The following is a 15,067-nucleotide window of genomic DNA, read 5'->3' as shown; positions in this document are numbered from 1 at the left end:
TGCATGACATTTGAATTATTTTTATACACCCAATGAAACTATGTCCAGTTTCCATTTCTGCAACTACCAAGAGAGAATCCCTTGTAAACACATTTTTTTAAATGAAATAAATTCAGGAATACATTCAAATTAGGAGCCAGATATATCTTTAAAATGAGTGTTGTTTGAATAAACTGAGATTAAGAAGCACAAGGGGCTGGGGTTGTGGCTCAGAGGTGGAGCGCTTGCCTGGCACGCTTGAGGCACTGGGTTTGATCCTCCTAGGTTTGATCCTCAGCACTACATAAAAATAAAAAAATAAAAGGTACTGTGTCAACCTACAACTAAAAAATAAAATTTTTAAAAAAGAAGCACAAATATTCATTTGTGTATGTGCGTGTGTGTCTGTGTTTGTTGACATTTAAGGATGAGGGGACGTTTCTTTACTATGCACTTATGTTTCTAGTTTTCACAGATACTTTACAAATAGAGAAGCATGAGGTTATGTTTGAGATATGAGGTATCCCCCCAAAGCTATTATGTAAGACAATGCAAAGAAATGTGGAGGTGAAATGATTGGATTATGAGAGCTTTTTTTTAAAAAAATAATAAATTTATTTTTAGGTGGTGCTGAGGATCAAACCCAGTGTCTCACACATGGTAGGGAGAACTCTACTGCTGAATAACAACTCCAGCCCATAGATTATGAAAGCTTTAACCTGACAACTGATATGGATTAATCTGGCTATCACCATAATCAGATGGAGAGTGGCTGAAGGAAATAGATCACCGGTTCATGCCCTTGGGGTGCTGCAGTCTGACTGGGCACAAATAACTGGTAGGTCACTAGACACTTGTAGGTTCAAACAAGTCTCTTTGAGGTCTGGTGCTAAGTCCTGAGCTTCTTTCCTCTACCATGCCCTTCTGCTTCAACTTTAGGCCCAGAACAATGAACAGAGCCATTTATGGATGAAGTCCTCTCAAACATTGAAGGCTAAATAAATTCTTTCTCCTTTAAAATTTGTTTTGTCAGGTCTTTCTGTCAAAGCAGTAAAAATGATGACTAAAACACCTGACAAAGTGGTGTACATAAATGGGAAGAAAAAATATGTGAAAGACCTAGGGTTTAGAATAATCACAATTCTGAGGGGTGAGGGTATTGTGTTCCACTCCTTAGTTTTATAAGTAGAGTTTTTTTTTTCTTTTTCCCTATTTAAGTAAATGTAAATGATTGCTTGTCATGGGTCCCAGAAGCAACATATCAATCTTAATAAGGATTTCTGTTAGTGATAACAGTAGGATGAGATTGGAAAGTGAGAATGCAGTGCTCGTTCATTGTGTGGTCCTAGTGCTAAGTAAATGGCAGAGGACATTTGATATGAGAAAGGAGCTATGATGTTTGTTTGGCAAGTAGAAAGAAACATTAGGGAAACGTGAATGACCAGCTAAAACTTGTAGACCAGCCTTTAAATTTTTATTTTGTGTTTTAACTGCTTATAAATCCAACTGCCTTACTCTCAAATGTTTACTCATAGGTTATGAAATCTCAAGTTTATGACATCTAATTCATATCATATTGTGGATAATGTCATTCCATAATTTCTGGAACAGATAACTTTGAATAGGAAATTGTGGTTATTTCCAAATGGCTTAAGCTAAATTGATCATAATTGACCACAGGTTGTCCATCATTCCTTGTATGAAAACTAATAAAATAGTTATTTGACTTAAAGACTCATTGGTCTTCAGATTTAGCATTTTCACCCATGAAGTGAAAAAGAATCTCTTATACAGCTAGATAAAGCATTCATGTAGTTGTTTTTCAATTTTCTTCTTGAATCACATTCTTAAGACCTATAATATAAAAAAAGTAAAAGGACTGTATTTTAGTCAGCTTTCTGTCACTATAAAAAAGTATTGGAGACTATCAACTTATAAAGAAAAAAAGGCTTATTTTTTGGCTCATAGAGGATCCAGTCTATGATCAGTCGGCCCCAAGACTCTGGGCCAATGGCAAGTCAGCTCACCATGGTGGGAGTGCATGGTGGAGCAAAACTACTTAGCTCCTGATGAGCTGGAGAGCAGGAAGGTGATTGGGGTCCTAGTATATCTTTTAAGGGAACACCCCCAATGACCTCCTACTAGGCCCCTCACCTCTTAAAGATTCCATTACCCCTCAAAAGGCACTTTATCACATGGGAATTTGGGAGAATTTGATATCTAAACCATAACAGGCAGTTAGTGTAATACAATGTAAAATAAACACATAATTTTTTAGAATGGTAGTAGTATACAATCTATGTGATCTTTGAGGGAAAATCAAATTCTTAAGACATTGAAAGCATGATTCTAATTTCCTTAGCACTTCTAATAATTTCTTAATCTTTTTCCAGCAGTTGGTGACCATTCCAACTTGACCTATCTTTACAGACTTTGGTGGACAATACCTGGGATTGGTTCATAGTCTGAATGCTGAAAACTACATCTCTCAGACTCCTTTGCAGTTGGTGCTCTGCATGTGCTCAGGAATTTTCTACCACACACATTCTCATGGAAAATACAAAGGGAAGATCCTTCCACAAACTGCTTCTTGACTTTGACCAGAGGAGATTTTTAAACTCTGCGGTTAGGAAGAAAACATAAAGGTTATTTGAACGTGACACAGCAGAATGAGAACCATATACAGTATCTTACTCGTTCATCTCAAAGGAGTAACTAGGGCAACAAGAGAATGAGGAACATAAGAAAAATAGGTCTTACTTGCTGTCCATTTGCAACCTGGTGGGTACCAGAGTAGAGGCTTTCAAATAAAGTAAGTCCCACTGTGAGACACACAATAGCTAGTTTCCTGTTCTCAGGTTCAATAGTTAGAAAATGCCAAAGCTGGGATCTGAGCCAACTCTGCTCAGACTAGTGCACTACAATACCTCCACTTCAGGAGACGTCTGTATGATATACAATCACATCTTTGTACTAATATTTTTGTATCTTTTCTGGTTGGGCTAGGATTTGTGTCTTTGTTTAACTGACTCTGGTCTAGGGTTATGTTCAGTGTGTCTTAAACCATTCTTGTCTGGTGCTGTCTAATATGGGGCTGCTCTGTTCTCTATATCAGGGTCTTTATAATTAATTGCAAAAAATCATCAGTCTATTTATTGGTCTACAGTAACTAGAAATCCAGATTATAAATATGCTGCTGACAGTCTTGTTAAAAGGATGCAGCCCTCCTGAACTTTCTTCCTGTAACCTAAAGGCCTCCAGGTATTTAGCACTCTGGGAGTAATGTAACTGAGGGCTTTCGGGTCCTGAATTTGTGTTTCTGAGCTCTTTGCTTGCTGCCTTCATGGTCAACATTCTCTTGCTTGAGGGGCTGGGGAGATTTTTTTTTGAAGAAACAGGCACTCCTGAACACTGGGTCAGAGCTGAAAACAAATAGTTGTCATACTTCTTAGGAAGTATCACGGGAATTATGCACTTAAATCCCTTGTCTGGGTAATAACAGTTCTGGTTTCTATGCTTGAATCATTTTATGTCCAAGAATCATGTCAATATTGGTTTTAAAATATGCATGCCATCCAAACTGGTTGTCTACAATTTTTCCATTGAAAGTGTTTTTCTTAACTAAATATTTCAGCATTTCCCCTCACATAGACAACAAAAAATGAGAAACTGAAGCTTATTATGAAAATAAACATTTAGACATCATCTGAAAAATCAAGATTAAATTCAAACTGATACAGTAAATTATACTTTGCTTTTTTGACAGATCTCCAAAAATGCATTTTTGACACATTCTGTCTGTATATTCCAATTTACTAATTATAACTCAATTTAAAAATTTTTTAAAGACTGCCTGCTATCTGCTTTGTCCATGAGAGTATTCCCTAACCCTCTAACCCTAACACCCAACCCTAACCCTAACCCTAAATCATAACCCTAACCCCTAACCCTAAACCCTAAAACCTAACCCCAACCCTAACCCTAACCCTAAATTCTAAACCCTAACCCCTAAACTCTAACCCCTAAACCCTAAACCCTAACCCCGACCTCTGACCCCTGACCCTAACCCCTAAACCTAAACCTAACAATAACCCTAACCCTAAAACCCTAACCCTAACCCTAAAATCCTAACCCCAAAACCCTAACCCTAACCCAAAAACCCTAACTCTAACCCAAAAACCCTAACCCTAAAACCCTAACCCTAACCCTAAAACCCTAACCCAAAAACCCTAACCCTAAAACCCTCACCCTCACCCTCACCCCTAACCCCTACACCCTCAATCTAAACCCTAAAGCTAAACCTAACCCTAACCCCAAACCCTCACCCTCACCCTCACCCTAAACCCTAACCCCAACCCCATCCCCAACCAACCCTAAGCCTTAGCCCTAGCCACAGCCCCTAACCCCTAGCCCTAGCCCCAACCTCAACCCTAACCCCTAACCTTAACCCTAGCCCCAGCCCCTAACCCATAACCCCTAACCCTAACCCCTAACCCTCTAACACTAACACCCTAACCCTAACCACCCCAACCCTAACCCCAACCCTACCCCTACCCCTAACAACCCTAACCCTAAACCTTAAACCCTAACCCTAACAACCCTAACCCTAACCTGAACCCCTAACCTCTAACCCCAAACCCTAACCCTAAACCCAAACCCTAACCCATAACCCCTAACCCAACCCCAAAACCCTAAAACCTAATCCAACCCCTCACCCTAAACTTAACCCTAACCAACCCTAACCCTAACCCTAACCGTAAACCCTAAACCTAACCCTAACCACCAAAACCACCCTAACCCAAACCCCTAACCCCCTAACCCCAACCCTAACCCCGAACCCTAACACTAACCCTAAACCCAACCCCTGACCCTAATCCCTAACACTAACACTAACAATAACCATAACCCTAACCCTAAAACCCTCACCCTCATCCCTCAACCCAAAACCCTAACACCTACACCTTCACCCTAAACCCTAAACCTAACCCTAACCCAAAACCCTCACCCCTCACTCCTCACCCTAAACCCAACCCCAACCCTAAGCCATAGCCCTAGCCCCAGCCCCTAACCCCTAGCCCCAACCCCAACCCTAACCCTAGCCCCAACCCCTAAACCTAACCCTAACTCTAACCCTAACCCTCTAACCCTAACACCTTAACCCTAACCTTAACCCTAACCCTAACCCCAACCCTACCCCTACCCCTAAACCCTAACAACCCTAACCCTAACAACCCTAACCCTAACAACCCTAAACCCTAACCCCACCCCTCACCCTAACCCTAACCAATCCTAACCCTAACCCCCTAACCCTAACCCCTAATCCTAACCCCTAATCCTAACCCCAACCCCTAACCCTAACCCCCAACCCTAACCCTAACCACCATAACCCTAACCTTAACCCTAAACCCTCACCATCACCCCCACCCTCACGCCTAACCCTAACCCTCTAACCCTAACCAACCCTAAACCCTAACCCTAACCCCCTAACCCTTAACCCTTAACCCCTAACCCTAACAATTTTCTCCATTAAATTTCCTCCTGATCAATAAAGATAATTAGAAATGCAATATCGCATAGGCTTAAGACAAAAATAAAACCAATACAATTTTATGAAAAGTCTACTTACCTCTACATAACTCTTCACAAAAGGGTCCCAAACTCCAGGAGTTTTAATCAATCCACAAATATTTACAGATGTCTTTCAGCTGTCACTGAGCATACTTTGGGTTGCTGAACTGTATGCATAATCATTTTCATCTGCTCGAAGATAAAAAAAATTTTTAAAGTCATTTGGTGAAGGCCCAGAGTTCAATACCCAGCATCACAAAAAAACAAAAAAGAGAGAAAAGTCGTTTAGTATTGAGAACTTCTGTTAAGACAATAGTAAACTGAGCTATTGTTAAAAGAATAATACATCATGCTCAAGTGGGATCTACTCTAGGAATGCAAGGTTGGCTTAACAACTGAAAATCTATTAATGTAAATAAAGATCTACTGATCTAAACCAAATCAGTAGACCAAAGAACAAAAACTACATGATCATCTTGTGACCATGGACAATCTAGGAACTTTCCACAATCTGATTAAACAGTATCTATGAAAAACCCACAGTAAACATGAAATTTAATAGTGATAGATTGGATGCTTTTTTTCCCTAAAATCAAGAACAAGATAAGAATGTCCCCTCTCACTATTTCTATTCATTATACTGGAGGTTTTAGCTAGGGCTTTCAGCAAATTATAGAAAAGACATCTAGACTGAAAAGGAAAACTATATTTTCTGTCTAGAAAATTCTAAAATTCCATTAAAATTTATTAGAATTAATAAATGAATTCATCAATGTTGCCAGGTACAAGATAAATACAAAAAATGAATTTACAATGAAGAAGCAAACAATAAAATTAGGAAAACAATGCCATTTGTAAAAGCATCAAAAACTAAAAATAAAAGGTGTAAGTTTTACGAAAGAGATGAAAAGTTCAATCTGAAAAGTAATATTGTTGAAACAAATTTCAAAAGACCCAAATAAATATAAAGACACCTCAGATACACAGGTTGGAAGACCACTATTGTTAAACTAGTCTACAGAGTCCTATCATTCCTATCAAAACCACAGGGAATCTTTTTGTATAAATGGACAAGCTAACTAACTGCATTGTAGGTTTTTTAAAATTATATATATATTTTAGTTGTAGATGGACACAATACCTTTATTAATTTATTTATTTTTATGTGATGCTAAGGATTGAACCCAGTGCCTCACACATGCTAAGCAAGCACTCTACCCATTTAACAACTCCAACCTGCAACTGGCAGTTCTTTTAAAGTAAAGAATAAATTTGCCAAGGCCTGTAATCTGTTCAGCTCAGTAGGCTAAAGCCAGGTGGATCACAGTTCAGAGCTAACCTCAGCAACTTAGCAGGGCCCTACGCAACTCAGTAAGACCCTGTCTCTAAATAAAATACAAAATAAGGCTGGGGGAAGTGGCTCAGTGGTTAAGTGCCCCTGGGTTCAACACCTGGTACCCCCCCACATACCCAAAAAGCATTTAATTATGTCAGAAGCAGCCAAAATAAATAATCCATTACTCAACTATTACTATGTTCCAAGCACATAAAGATATTTCCCCTTAATTTTAAAAAATTCAAGCCTAGAGAAAGAAACAATAAAATGCAAATAACAAATACAATACAAATAGTAGTAGCTAATATTTATTGGATCTTTACTACATACCTGGTCTATTATTTAATTTGGGGCTAGGGATGTAACTCAGTGGTACAGTGCCTGACTAGTGTGTATGAGGCCCTGGGTTCTATCCCTCCCACACAGAATCACACACACTCACACTACATACTAATTGTTTTCTTCCACATTATGTTGAAAAAACTAAGGGAGTGAAATTATGAAACTTGTCCAAGGTCACATACACACACACAAAATGAGGACAAGGAAATTCAGAGAACATAAAACTACTAGGCATGACTAGAACTAGGACAAGAGATAGGTAGGAGGCAATGATATTGCAGGTGGCAAACGAAACTAGAAATACAAATGCAAAAGCGAGTTTGGAATTAATCCTCAAGAGGCTCAGTGTCTCTCTCCCTCATTTCCCACATCGACCCAAGCATTAAAGCTTCTGATCCTACCACCTAGAATTTCTACAATATTTCCTCTTCTCTGGAATTCTACAACACCCTGAAATTGTGTTAATCACTGCATTAGCTTTCTAACTAGTTACCCTGCCTAAAATACTGCTTTTCCACATTACTACCAGAATTAAATCCTTTAAAGTCAATTTCCGGGGTTAAACACCTAAGTTTGAAATAATATGTGACTCTGAATGCGACCCAGCATGTACTTTGAGGAGTTATAACACAAATTCTCTTTTCAAATCCTCAAAAACCAGAATCAGTAACACATGGTTGCCACAGTAACCAAAGCTTCTCCAGCTGGCTCTCATTTCCCAGAACCCAAGGTTTTAGAGCATAAGGGGAAAAAACTCGGAAGGAAAATCCTCAAAAACCAGAATCAGTAACACATGGTTGCCACAGTAACCAAAGCTTCTCCAGCTGGCTCTCATTTCCCAGAACCCAAGGTTTTAGAGCATAAGGGGAAAAAACTCGGAAGGAAAACACGGGTAAATCCAAGCACACCCTTTTTGTCTTCTAAACAAGTAAGCTCGCAATTATACTCGCGGCACTCACCCACCTACCGCCGGAGCTCCGCAGGAAACCGCCTCCACTCCTGAAGAAAGCTCTCACCGGAAATTGTGAGCGTGGGCTTGCTCTGAGCATGCCCCAAAACCTGCCTTGGGAGCATGCGCAAAACCTAGCCCCGCCCCAACTCCTCCTTTGAAGGTTGGAACGAAGTTGCCCGACCTTGAGCCGGTACCGGCTAACGGAAGTGAACCAAGGACTGACTATAGGATGCTGCCTTCCCATTTGTTTGGCCAGAGATTTGCATCATTCTGTCCCATCCAGAAGGTGTAAGATTTCCATTGCAAATAGAGATTGTGGAGAGGGGACGGCGGCTGGACTAGGGGAGTAAGATGTCACTTTACCTGGTGGTCCTTTGGATTTTGCTTCGCTTTCCGACGGGAGTGGTGGTGCACACCTGTAATTCCAGTGGCTCAGGAGGCTGAGGTAGGAGGATTTTGTCAGTTCTACCTTTGGTTAAACAATCCCTGCGAAAGGAAACCACATAAGCACTAATAAACACCTAGAGCAAAGGACTCATCAGGTTATGTAAAGCCAAATCATAGAATAAGGAAAAAATAACAAAGAATTTTTATTTTAAACCATTAAGTTTATTACACAGTTAACTAAAACACACAGTGCATCTGTTTCTACCTGATGGATCATCTCCTTTTATCCTGAAGAGGTTCTTTTAGCATTGTTAATAGTAGAGATCTATTGGTATTGAATTTTCTTACTTTTTATTTATTTTAAAATGTCTATTCTGCTTTCAGTTTTGAAGAGATTTATCCTGGATTAGCAGTTTTTGTCTTCTAGCACCTTAAACCTTTCCATTAACTTTAACCTCTCATTTCTGATAAGAAGTCAGCTATCATTTTAGTCATTTTTACCAATGCATAACACACCACTTTTTTCTAATTGCCTTCAAGACCTTTTTCCTTCTAATTGATCATTTACAGTTGACTCTGATGCATCTAGATGTGATTTGCTTTGTAACTAACCTTAGTATTCACTGAGTTTCCTAAATCTCTTGACATCTTTTTTGTTAATTTGGGATAATTTTAGTCATCATTGTCTTAAATATTTTTTTTCTGTACAATTTATGCCTCTATTCTTCTAGAAATGTAATTATATGTATGTTAGGTCACTTTGTATTGATAGTAACCAAGTCTCTATTTTTTTCTTTCTAATTTTTAGACCAGATAATTTTTATTGGTCTATCTCCAAGTTAACTTTTTGCTGTTTTTGCACTATACAATCTGATGATAGATTTGTTTCATGAATTTTTCGTTTCCAATACCGTACTTTTTATTTCTTTTAAAAGAAATTTTTCATTTATATGTTGACACCCATATCTACGTATTCATTATGATTAAGCTTTTCTTTAACTCCTTGAAATTAGTTATAAAAACTATTTAAATTTTTTCTGCTAATCCTAACATCTGGGTCAGCTCACGGAACTTTTTTTATATGTGATATTTTCTCTTGTGGTTCTCATTTTTCTATCTTCTTTGCATTCTGGCAAAATTTAATGATATTCTACATGCCTATAATCCCAGCGACTCAGGAGGCTAAGGCAGGAGGATCAAGAGTTCAAAGTTAGCCTCCGCAACTAAGGGATGCACTTAGCAACTCAATGAGACCCTGTATCTAAATAAAATGCAAAAAAGGGCTGAGGTTGTGGCTCAATGGTTAAGCACCCCTGGGTTCAATCCCTGGTACCAAAAAAATTTTTTTAATTATATTCTGGTCATTTATAGATGATACATCATAGGAAGTCTGGATTATGTTTTCTTCCTATAAAGGATATTCTGTTTTATGTGTCATGCAGGCTAATTACTGGTGAATTGTTTTGATCATATTAGATTTGGTATTATTATTATTATTATTATTATTATTATTATTATTATTATTATTGTTATTATTATTATTATTTGGTTCCAGAGATTGAACTCAGGGTACTCAATTACTGAGCCACATCCCCAGACCTATTTTGTATTTTATTGAGAGACAGGGTCTTGCTGAGCTGCTTTAGCACCTCGATTTACTAAGGCTGGCTTTGAGCTCGTGATCCTCTTGCTTCATCCACCTGAGTCACTGGGATTATAAGCATATTCCGTGCCTCACTAGGTTTGGTATTTTTCTTTATTTCCATATTTCATGGTGCATTATACTTGTACATAATGGTGGGATTTGTTGTTATGTTTTCATACATATGTACAATATATAGTGATAAAACTTAGCCAATATCATTCTTGAGTATTTCTCTTTTACCTGCTTTCCTCTCTCCCCTGATCCCTTTCCTCTATTCTACTGATCTCCCTTTGATTGCCCTCAGATTCCTTTCACACACACACACACCTTTCTTTTCCTTTTTCCTTTCTGGCTTCCTCATACATTTTCAGCATGAATCAATTTTGGTTTCAAATTTAGGTCTACCATTTTCCCTTTACTCTTTTTTGTGTGGTTCTTTTTGCTAAGGCTTATTTATGAACTCTTAATTAAGTACCTGATATATTAGTGAAGCTGCTGCAACCTGACTCTGCTGAAAACCTAATTTCTTCCAACATTGCCATTTAGCATCATCTTCAGTCTCCTTTATAGCAGTCAAACTCTGCTAAGCCTTAAAGAGTCTCATCTGGTACATTCATATCAAAAATAAATTTCCTCCAGGCTTTTAGTATTCTCTCTCTCTAACACACACACATAATCACATTGCACCCACCATAAATAGCTCAGACATTCTTGTCCACAAAATTCCAACCACTATGATAATCTTGCACTTTGATAATTTTCTCCTTAACTCAGTATGACCACCATCTTACTTGAGCTTCATCTCTCTGAAATTAATACCTGAAAATGTTTAGTTTTTCTAGTTTTATACTCTTTTGTGTCAGGAAAACAAATCCCGTACAGTAGAACTATAACAGTTTCAAGTAAAAGTACTAAATTAGTTATATCCTTGCCCATCAATAGTGGTAGAAGAACTTAGGTGAACTTACATAGAAACTGCAACATCTTACATACTCAACAACAATTTCATTGCCCATGGAACCCAAAATTAATTGAAAGAGTAAACCCCAAAATGGATATCTGAAAAATAAACTGGTCAAAATTAGTAAGGCAATCAGAGTTAAATAATCATATATTTTACCAATAGCACTAGCTTAAAAGTATGGGTCTACAATAAGTAGAAAAATACAAGTTAATGGCTAGAGTCATAAAAGTTTCTATTATGATAGGCAGTCTCTTATGATGCTTTAATATTATATGATAGTTGTGAAATGATTACAAACTAATAATGAACATAATCTATTTGCAGATTAAAATGTTCTTCCCTGTATTATCTACAAATTTTAGATACACCTCAAAATGCCCTGGAAAAGAAATTTCTTAAGTCTCATCAAAATGAACTGCCAGGTTTTTTCCTACATTTGACATGACACAGTGCCAAAATTTCTAGTCCTGAATATACACTTTCTATAGGGAAGAGACATATATCTTGGCAATTAATAGATCATTTATCTCATTTCATAGAGCCAATTTTAGTCGTAAGAAAAGAAATGTTTATGTATTCATTCTGCTGACTTTAGTCTATAATCTAATCATGGATCAACAAGCTTTTTCTGAAAAGAGACTGATAATAAACATATTAGACTTTGTAGGCAAGTCTTAATTGCCACTCAAATGCCAGTGTAGCACAAAAACAGCCTAGACTATGGGTAAATAATATAAGCTTCTGTGTTCTAATAAAACTTTGTTTACAAAAGCAAGTGTCATTGTTGGACACCGTGGTGTGCTCCAACAGTCACAACTACTCAGAAAGCTGAGGCAGGAAGATTACTTGAGCCTAGGAGTTCAGGCCAGCCTGGGAAATAAGAAAGAAAGAAAGAGAGAGAGGGGGGGGGAGAGGGAGGGAGGGAGGGAAGGAGGGAAGGGAGAGAGAGAGAGGAATGAAAGAAAGAAAGAAAGAAAGAAAGAAAGAAAGAAAGAAAGAAAGAAAGAAAGAAAGAAAGAAAGAAAGAAAGAAAGAAAGAGAAAAAAGGAATAAAGGGAACAATTTAAAAAAACAGTGTCAGGCTTACAGCTATGATTTGCTCAACACTGTTCCAGAGTATTAATGTTATGCTCACAATAGATGTTTGGCTAGGCTGTATACATACATACATACATACATACATACATATATACATGAAAGAAATTTTGTTCTTTTGTTTGCTTTCTTTTATTTTTTCCATTTTTTTGTTGATACATTATAGTCGTAAATCATGGCAGTATTTGTCATTACATATTTCCACATGCACAATATAACACTACAGTTTGGCCAATATCATTCCCCAGTATTTTCCCTTCACTCCTCCCTCTCCTGGTCTCTTTCCTACACTCTACTGATCTCCATTTGATTTTCACTTTTTTTTCCTTTTTCCTCTCTTGCTTCCACATCCGAGAGAAAACATAGGCTCCCTTGATCTTATGAGTTTAGCTTATTTTGTGTAACAGAATGTTCTCAAGTTTCATCCATTTTCCAGCAAATGACATAATTCACCTTTATGGCTGAATAAAGCTCCATTGTGTGTATATGCCACATTTTCTTTATTTATTCATCCTTGATAAGCACCTAGTTTGGTTCCATAGTTTGGCAACTGTGAATTGTGCTGCTATAAACATGGGTATGCATGTACTACTCTAGTATTATGACTTTAATTCATTAGGATAAACATTGAGTAGTTGTATAGCTGGGTTATATGGTGGTCTCCTGCCTAGTCTTTTGAGGAACCTCCATACTGATTTCAATAGTGGTTATATTCATTTATAATCCTATCAACAGAGAAAAAAGTGTCCCTTCTTCTCCACATTCTCTCTAGCATTTATTATTGTGCATATTCTTTTTTTTAAGTAGTTGGACACAATACCTTTATTTTTATTTATTTATTTTTAATGTGGTGCTGAGGATCGAACCCAGGGCCTTGCACGTGCTAGACAAGCAATGTGCTGTTGAGCCACAACCCCAGCCCCATATCGTTCATATTCTTGATGGCTGCTATTCTGACTAAAGTGAGATGAAAGCTCACTGTAGTTTTGATTTGCATTTCCCTAATTGCTAATGATGTTGAACATTTTTATAGATTTGTTGTCCATTTTTATTTCTTCTTTTGAGAAGTATCTGTTTAATTCATTTGCCCAATTAAGCTAGGTTATTTGAGGTTTTGGTGTTAAGTTTTTAAAAGTTTCTTATATAGTTTGGATATTAATCCTGTGTCAAAGAGTAGTTAGCAGGGTTGGGGATGTGGCTCAAGCGGTAGCACGCTCGCCTGGCATGCATGCAGTGCAGGTTCGATCCTCAGCATCACATACAAACAAAGATGTTGTGTCCGCCAAAAACTAAAAAATAAATATTAAAAAATTCTCTCTCACTCTCTTAAAAAAAAAGAGTAGTTAGCAAATATATTTTCTCCAATTCCTTAGGTTCTTTCTTCATGTTACTAATTGTTTCCTTTGCTGTGCAGAAGCTTTTTAATTTGATGCCATTCTGTTTATTAACTTTTGTCATTATTTTCTAAGCTTTAGGAGTTCTAATAAGAAAGTCATTGCCTGTACCTATATGCTGGAGTCTCAAATGTATATTTTCTTCCAAGGATTTGCATAGTTTCTGGTCTAATTCCTGGGCTTTTGATCTCTTTCAAGTTTGTACAGGGTCTAATCTTATTTGTCTACATATGGATAACCAATTTTCCTGGCACCACTTGTTTAAAGCCTGTCTTTTCTCCCAATATGTTTTTGGCATCTTTGTCAAGAATCAGATGAGTGTTAACTGTGTTGGATCTTTTTCTGTGTCTTCTCTTCTTTCCCATTGGTCTATGTATCTGGTTTTATGACAGAGCCATGCAGTGGTTATTTCCATAGCTTTGTAGTACAATTTGAAGTCAGGTATTGTGATGATGCCTCCAGCTTGCTTTATTGACTTAGAATTGTTTTGGCTATTCTGAATATTTTATTCTTCCAAATGGATTTCAGGACTGTTTGTTCTAGTTCTGGAAAAATGACATTTATTATTATTATTATTATTATTTTAAATTTATATATGACAACAGAATGCTTTACAATTCATATTACATATATAGAGCACAATTTTTCATATCTCTCATTGTATACTAAGTATTTTCACACCAATTCATGGGTATTTTGATGGGAATTGCATCAAATCTGTATGTTGCTCCTAAAACCAATTTCAAACATATACAATCATATTAGTAATGATTTTAGTGTCCAAAAAGAGATCTACTAAACAATAATTACTGGGCTGGTTTGGTGACTTGTAGTCCTAACTACTCAGAAGGCCAAGCCAGGAGGATTGCTTGAGTCCAGGTGTTGGAGATCAGGTTAGGCAACATAGCAAGACCCCCATCTTAAAAATAATAATAATTACTGATGTCAAAACACATCTCAATCATTATGCTAGTTACCAACTCTTCATTGTTTTCCTTGAAACTCTAATATACAATTAGTGAATGTCAATTTAGGACTAATTGTGCTGTTTTATAGAGGAGAAAGCTGATTATAATAGTAAGTGAAATCATCTGTCATGAACTGATTTGTGTTTATTTAATCACAATTATCATGCTGATGACTCTACATATTAAGTCTCCACCTATAGTCCCCTAGGTGCTAATTTTAAAAAACGTGAGTTTTCATTAAAAATAAGAAAAGAAACCCCTCCATATGCATTTCAATAATTCAAATTGTATCATAATTTGACTATTAACACAAGGGAAAATCAATGCAACTAATTCAGATTTAAATTCAAGATTACACAGTGCAAAAGAGGGAATAGTCTTGGAAAGGGAAGTAGAAAAATGTAAGATCCCTCTTAGAGGTCAGAAAAAATAAAATA

General features: G+C 37.1%; 1 protein-coding gene and 2 long non-coding RNA genes across 4 annotated transcripts in view; 2 read left to right on the top strand and 1 right to left on the bottom strand.

Annotated features, from left to right (window-relative positions):
* The first annotated feature begins 382 nt into the window (after positions 1 to 382).
* LOC144374846 (uncharacterized) lies at positions 383 to 3,066 on the top strand. Its single transcript, XR_013434110.1, has 2 exons — positions 383 to 817; positions 2,373 to 3,066. It is a non-coding gene; the product is annotated as an uncharacterized LOC144374846 (long non-coding RNA).
* Positions 1,432 to 8,254, bottom strand: LOC144374844 (uncharacterized). Of its 2 annotated transcripts, none has more exons than XR_013434107.1 (4): positions 8,189 to 8,254; positions 5,606 to 5,736; positions 2,427 to 2,599; positions 1,432 to 1,833 (listed from the first exon to the last, which is right to left on the bottom strand). It is a non-coding gene; the product is annotated as an uncharacterized LOC144374844 (long non-coding RNA). The 2 variants fall into 2 exon arrangements; XR_013434108.1 differs by having other exon boundaries at positions 8,185 to 8,241.
* A 143-nt stretch (positions 8,255 to 8,397) lies between these two features.
* Positions 8,398 to 15,067, top strand: part of LOC144374842 (transport and Golgi organization protein 1 homolog) — a 44,716-nt gene continuing 38,046 nt past the window's right edge. Inside the window, exon 1 of the mRNA XM_078037614.1 lies at positions 8,398 to 8,622. The gene's annotated coding sequence lies outside the window, so the exon portion shown is untranslated. The remainder of the gene's footprint in view (positions 8,623 to 15,067) is intronic.

Source organism: Ictidomys tridecemlineatus, unplaced genomic scaffold (assembly GCF_052094955.1).
Source record: "Ictidomys tridecemlineatus isolate mIctTri1 unplaced genomic scaffold, mIctTri1.hap1 Scaffold_91, whole genome shotgun sequence".
Taxonomy (NCBI): Eukaryota; Metazoa; Chordata; class Mammalia; order Rodentia; family Sciuridae; genus Ictidomys; species Ictidomys tridecemlineatus.
Note: the sequence above shows the minus strand (reverse complement) of the source record. Positions and strands in the feature narration are given on the sequence as shown.